Raw genomic sequence first — 7,500 nt, 5'->3', positions numbered from 1 at the left:
TCAGCCATCAGTTTTTCAAACCGTCCCTACAGGGGTCTTTTTATGAGCCATGGTCTACTCAACAAGTCCTCTTCCTCCTCTTCCTCCTCCTCCTTCTCTTCTTCCCCTCTACTTGCACCAGCACAACAGCAAGGGCACCATGTGTATATGTGAAGTTCGCATCCATCGTCTGTGTCATATTCCTAAATTATTGCTCAGCGAGCGTCTCCCCAAGTGCTCACCGACACAATAATGTCAACAGTCATGGCCAGATGCTAGTAACGATTAAACCCGAACTTGGAATTATCTTATCGGAAATTGCTCGTCGACTCTCTTCTTGTATGTGTGAACACCGCATAAGGTTACAATCTTTATATCCGATCACGTCACCTGGCAATAACGATGAAATTCGTTGCAGCAATAAACCTGGGCTGAGCGGAGAGTCAAGTTGTAAAACTGTCGCCTTCAGATGTGAGCCCGGAGTTATAAGCATCAAGAGACATAAAAAAAATCTATGCAAGAGCAGCAATGTATGATTAGAAAAGTATGAAAGCGATCCAAATACAATATTAATTTTGGTCAAGAAAAACCACCCTCAGTTTATTCACAGAGCGGTGTATACACTTGTTTCATTTATTCACACTGTTCGTGTTGGAAAGATCATACTGTACTTTCCAAAAAGTCAATTCAATGCATCTCATTACTCCCGAATGACGGAATGGTAACTGGGGACCAAATTCTAACAAAGAAAATCAATATTTGCCTCACCAAATTTCTAAGGTGAGAAATAACACTAAATTTTCACGAAATTAAGCAATCGTATCATTTTTTTTCTTCATATTGATATTTGTAGAGTAAAACAATACAACCTGTCATTCGCTGAAAAATTGGATAATCTTACAGTAAAGGGAAAAACTGATTTGCAAAGATTAAGTTGAAACATTAAACCGGTGTTATTTTTTGTTGCTATTTAAAACATCTCAGAGCGATTAATTTTCAATTCTGGGAAGCAATCGTAAAAAAAAAAGACCACGGAAGGATATGATGCCTTCCAATAAAATCAATTTAGAGGATCACATCTTTAGTGTTTTAAGATAAGTTACGGAAGAAATACAACTGAACCCAGCAGCAGCAGCAGCAACAACAGTAATAATAATAATAGTAGTAGTAGTAGTAGTAGTAGTAGTAGTAGTAGTAGTAGTAGTAGTAGTAGTAGTAGTAGTAGTAGTAGTAGTAGTAGTAGTAGTAGGAGGAGGAGGAGGAGGAGGAGGAGGAGGAGGAGGAGGAGGAGGAGGGGGAGGAGCAGGAGGAAGAGGAGGAGGAGGAAGAGGAGGAGGATATGGGGGTGGGGGGAGAAAGAGGAGAAGGAGGAGGAGATCGGATTTCGTCGCAGTAGAATGATAGTGGTGCCCATTTTTATACCAGCTGTCACCGGTTCCAGCTGTCACCGGTTTTCTCAGTGCATCCGATTGTGAATGATAGGTGTGTATGTTTGATAAGGAGTTTCATAAGTAAAATGAAATAATTAGTATAGAGTGTCACACATATTTTGAAAGGTAATAGAACGTAGCATTGAAATATGTTAAAAAAACCAACACATTTGATTAGGCAAAAGACGTAGTTGATTCTTGGCACACGTCTATCAGAGGGGAGCTAATTAAAAGACTGACTAAATTTCCTACTTGGAATATAAATAATGAAATTTATATTTAAAAACCCCAACATTCCTACGCTCATACAATGAATGTTATATCCAATTCCCTGTATTTTAACTCAAAAAGGTATGAAATTGTGCAATTCTAGGAGATTTTATAATCAATTTTGTAACATCATTGTGGCAATGCCAAACCTTGTAATAAGAAATTGCCCGAGTTGCACTTGCATGTTCAAGTCTAGATTTGATTTAGACTTAGATCTATGTCATTATCCTCTTGATTTTCACTTCTCTTGGCTTTCTTTCCCTTTCATTACCCAGCATATCCACTCAATCCAACTTATTCTTCAACTATCCTCTTTGCTGTCACCGGAGATTTGGATCTACAAATTGTTTTTTTTCCACCTTTCATTCTCAATTCAATCATCACCCGAATCAGAATCTAAAGCTAAGAATTATAATATGTCATTGTCATCTCTGTCCTCAAGTTTACTAAAGAATAAGTCCCTGGTCTGTTTCACATATTTTATGTCTATGGAGTTAGATTCTATAAGCTACCAGACCCAGAAGCATAGCTAGAACTAGAAATGGGTGTGGCCATCTTCCATGTTTTGGTTTCACAAACACACCACACAAAAAAACTCAAATAATATCAACTTTCCACCCACTTACGTAGTTACAGACACTATATTTCGTTGCAGAAAGTTTCTGCTTCTGAGATATTTTTTATTTCAAAACTTAAACTTATGGATCTAGCATTTACGTACTAAATAACGTTGGTGTAGAGCCGTGCCGATGTATCGGTAATAAGCGAAAATGGTGCTGTCCATATATCGGTAATGGGCATTAATAGTCGCCGTCGTGATAAGATCTGAAAAGCGACATTAAGTAAAAGTGTTCAGGAGAAGGAAAAAAAACCTGATTTGTTCAAGGAATCTGGCACATGTTATTACAGTTCTGCTTTTTGCAAGTTATCGTTCTCCAGAGCTTATGAGGAGAAAATGTGTAAAGACAGGAACAATACAGCTAGCCTTTATCTGGTAGAAATAATTGGTTCTTTGATTTGGAAAACAGTTATTCGATTTTCACGTTGGGGTAAGATCAGATGTAAAAGAAACATTGCCTTAAATTATTCAGCTTTATCACAAATATGATAAAACCAAGGACTACTATATATAGTATAGTAGTCCTTGGACAAAACATAAAACGTAGTTATCAGAATGTTTAAACCATCATAAAGACAGGCTACTTCTCCTGTTCGCTGTTGAAGTAGTTTGTCCAGAAATCAGTGGTAATTTTTCAACAGACAAACATGCGTTTATTCATTCATACAAGATCTGGTCTTAGAAAGCACGTTAAACTTTTCCTAGTAGATGGTACGAGGGTGTCATTGATAGAGTATGCCTCTTTACTCGTACATGTACTTCTTTTTTCACCTGCATGTATGCTGAATGAATGCTCTGCTCCCCTGATGGTCCCACTATCATGTCGTATGCTTTGATCACTCATTTCCTTCTTTGGTTTAAAGAAAGGAAGATTCATTTTTAAAAGTAGTTTCTCGGAAGCAGCGAACACTAGAGTTTCTGTGTTTCTTGTTGAGCGCTTGCAACGATCCCTGACTCTAAGCTCTGACCGACTGATTATCACTGGTTTTGACCTTGTATTCACCAACATAGAGACAAACGGACTGCTGATTTACACCAAGGGTCATGTATGTGTGACTTGCGGCTTTCAATATTTAGATGACTCTAAATCCTGACATCTTTGTTCCTTAGATGGTGCCAAAGTTTGAAGGCAAAGTTGTTGTCGTTACCGGAGAGAGTTCTGGCATAGACGAGGCAATCGTTATTAAATTGGTAGAGCAAGGTGCAAAAATTACTCTCTGTGGTAGGAATGTGGTCCGTTTGGAACAGGCAATGATAAAGTGTGTTCACGCCAGTGGAGGTCATTCACAGCGTTTTTACTGCCGTGAGGGAATTTGTGTGACACCACGACTATCGTAAAAAGATATTGTCGCAATCAAAGTTTAAGAAATGCAAAATATCACTCAAATATAAAGAATTTTGCAAATAAGCCACTGCTGGTCGCCATTGTGCAGCGCCCTGCTTTGAGCTAGGGTTATCGTACATCTTATGCTGTATCTTATGGAGCATTTCTGGGGTTCTGGAAAAGGTGGGGGTTAATCACACCGAGAAAAGAAGGAATGTCAACACTGGTTTTAAAAGTGGAAAGTTTGTGTCTAGAAAGTATAATTCACAGTATCTCTTTTTTTTAAATGTAAGTTTTTTAATGCCCCCATCGATACAAGTCAGATTATTTCAGAAGCAGGCTTCAGACCTTGTCTGCCAGGGCTTTCCCAGGATGAGAGGGATACATCCCAGCAGAAAGACCGAGACTCTCAGTAAAAATTTTCTCCCTTCTCGTGAATCGAACTCGGGTCTCCTGCGTGCGGCAACGAAGCGCGTAACTGCAACACCACAGACGCCGGTTTAGTATCTTTCTTTTGTCGTATTCACTGACTTTCAATTAAGATAGGTTGTTACAAAGACTTTCAATGATGAAAAGCATAATTTATTAAGACTTGTCGCTCTTATTGGAGAGATTTACTGCATGACCCCATTTCTTTTTGTGCAGAAATTGAGCCCTATGAGGGCACAGACAAGACGCTGAGCCCATGGGACACACACTTAATTGTATTTTTTCGTGCCACCGAATTCACAAAGACTCTGACAACTGTCAGTGATGGAGTGAGAATTCGTTAAAGGTAAGGGAAGAGGGGGAGGGTGGGTATTTATCATTGTTTGACAGCTGTTTTTAATCTATTTTTCGGGGATGAGAGCCCTTTGTGGGGAATGAGGGGAAAGGTAGAGGGTTTATGAGCATAAACTTTAAAATAACTTTTGAAAAGCTTGAATCTTCCGTACAAGGAAAGAGAAAGAGAGGAAGGCAGAGAAGGAAATGGGGGGACAACATTACAGAGTGGACAGGAACGACGATGGGTGACAATCTGAGGAGAGCAGAGGACAAAAATAGATGGCGAGAGCTGGTTTTCCACTGCAGTGGTGCCCCAACGGTTGCCCCAACCATGGGATAGAAGAAGAAGAAGAAGAATCTTCAGAATATTATCAGCTGAGACCACTGAAACAGTTCAGACAAATTAACAACTGTTAATGAGTACATAATATATAATATAGTATCTCCGTCACGGAAGAAAAAAAGTAACGAGAATGAAAGGGTAAGAAATAAACGCATGTTTTCCACTTGACAAGCGCATATGAGACAGCTAGCATATCACACATTGCGAGCTGTTCATGCTCAACATTTTTTTTTGCTTAATGGGCGGATCTGAAGTTTTTTTCATCAAATTGTGCATGTTTTACGTGCCCGTCGACACAAAAAGCGGCCTGCTTCAAACCATCCGGTCAGAATCAACATATCGTGAGTTTTAAATGTCATCGTAGCAGAAAGACTGAGATGCTGGCTTGAAAAAGACATGAATCAAAAAGTTTTGCGTGTCCCGGTGATGGCCCTGACCGTCGTGCTCTAGTTGATCTGAGCAGCTTGCAAGACCTTCTACAAGTTACTACTGCTACTAGTATTTTCTCCTTTCATATCTTTTCTCGACATATGTGTTACGACGCGTTAGAATCAGGAGCTAATCAATGGTGGGCATCTGGAGTTGTTTGTAACATTTTAGAGCTTGTTCATTTGACGAATTGGCTCCTTTCAATATTAGGGTATTGTAGACATCTGTTAGAAATAATCAAAAATGTATTCTCTAAAACAGAAAGCAAAACAGGTTTATCCTGCTATTTTTAAAGAGCCAAATATAGAAAGCACTATTTTCTCTTTTGCCATTGACAATAATTTTAGTTTTCATAATCTTTGGTCGTACGAATCCATTGTCAAATATGAGTGATATTTTCGAAGTATAAAACAAATCAACAGGGAAAAGTAAATATGATATCGAAATTTTTGAAAACTTAAAAAATTTGAAGTTAAAAGATGTTCCAAAATAGCTATCAGTCTCAGTGAGTAGAGTTCCAAAACACATTACAAAGACATATATACCTTCTGAGGCTGACCAATAGTCATCATTTCTGTACACATAGTCAATAATCTGGACAGTGCTCCGGAGCACTCACCTCCTGTACACGGTCCTCCAGTGGTGTAGACGGGGATCCTGAGACGATCCGCTGGTCCCGAAGGCGCACAATGAAAAAGATGAATATATCAGATTGAAAGAGACGTATAATCTTCCAATGACACTGAAGCAGCTAATATAGTATTTTAAAAAATTGATTTACATCAATTAAAAGCAAATTATTTAATTCTCAGGCATGTTTTCGGGACCAATAAGCCATTCCCTGGGCCATTTTTAAGAGACGCATAAGTACAAAAATGAAATTAGAACCAACAAGCAGTGTTCTTCTAATTTTAAAGTATAAGAATGTCCCAATATAGTTCTTAGCCTCAATAAGTAGACTTCCAAGACACATAAAAAAGACAAATGCATTCTGAGGCTGATCATTATCCATCATCTCTTGATACAGTCAATGTAAACCGTCCTACGGTGCTCTTACTTCCTATCAACGATCCTCCAGTCCTGTTGATCGTCTTCCGGTCCTATAGACGGTCTTGACGGTCCTCTGATCCTATAGAGGTAGACAACGAAAAAGATATTTATCAATTGGCGCCACAATTGATATAGACAAGCCTCTGTTGCACGTACCTCCTGTAGATGCACCTCCGATCCTGTAGACGTACAACGTAACATAATAATAATATGATCATGACAGACTGAAACAGGAGTATGATCTTATAATGGCGCTGAAGGAATTTATAATAATATCGTAAAGTGTTTTTATTTTAATTTCTTCAATTACAGGCAAACATTTAATTCTGAGGTATTTTTTCAGAACTCATAAGCACCACTTAAATGCAAGTCGTTATTGACAGTCCCCCGGGGCACTTACCTCCTGTATACGTTCGACTGGTCCCGCACACACGGTCCTCCTGTCCCGTAGTCTATTTTTGCTGTGAATCTTCAGCCAGTGAAACACAGATAAGGTTTTTGCAGGCTTTATATTTTATTGCAAATTTGTGACAATCTCAGTTTTTGGGCAATCCAGGCCGTTATGTGGTATATTGATAATGCTTAAGTTACATGTTCCAAGTTTAGAAAAACGCAGTGATCCATTTTGAAGGAATCCTTTTCTTTAGTTATTTCCCTCTAGATCTAACTATCATAATTTTTTAGCTTCACAGGTCCGTTGTCGGAATAAAACCATCTTTTCTGTAACAGCCACGTCTTCCACTTATCAAAAAATTCAAAAAATATTTCACCTCTTGAATAGACATTAATACATTATAAAACGGGATATGAACATCCAGCACTCACTGTTACAATTGAAGGAAAACGAGACAGAGGAAGACCCAAGGAAAGCCTAAACAGATGGGTGACGGGGAAAATTCAGGATGCTATTTTGCTTTTAAAAAAAATCCAAGTAATGGAATGAAAGCGAACCATGATCACATTTGTCTGTTGCAAATCTGGCGCCTGATGGAGAGTTCACCATTATTAAACATATTTTTAAAGGGCTATCGTTTAGGAAGGGAGATAACCATCTAACACATTTTTACTTAACAACATTGTCTAAAGCAGAAATACACCAGAATGCTTTGTTGGAAAACAAAACAAGCCAAGCAATTTACATAATTTATATATATATTTGTCATTATCTTTCCCCTAAAAATACACAGTAATGACCTCCGATTTCTACTTTCTACTAGTCAAAAGTGCAAACGCGCGCGCGCACACACACACACACACACACACACACACACACACACACACACACACACAC

Source organism: Aplysia californica, unplaced genomic scaffold, assembly GCF_000002075.1.
Source record: "Aplysia californica isolate F4 #8 unplaced genomic scaffold, AplCal3.0 scaffold00500, whole genome shotgun sequence".
Taxonomy (NCBI): Eukaryota; Metazoa; Mollusca; class Gastropoda; order Aplysiida; family Aplysiidae; genus Aplysia; species Aplysia californica.
This window is presented reverse-complemented; position numbering follows the sequence as displayed.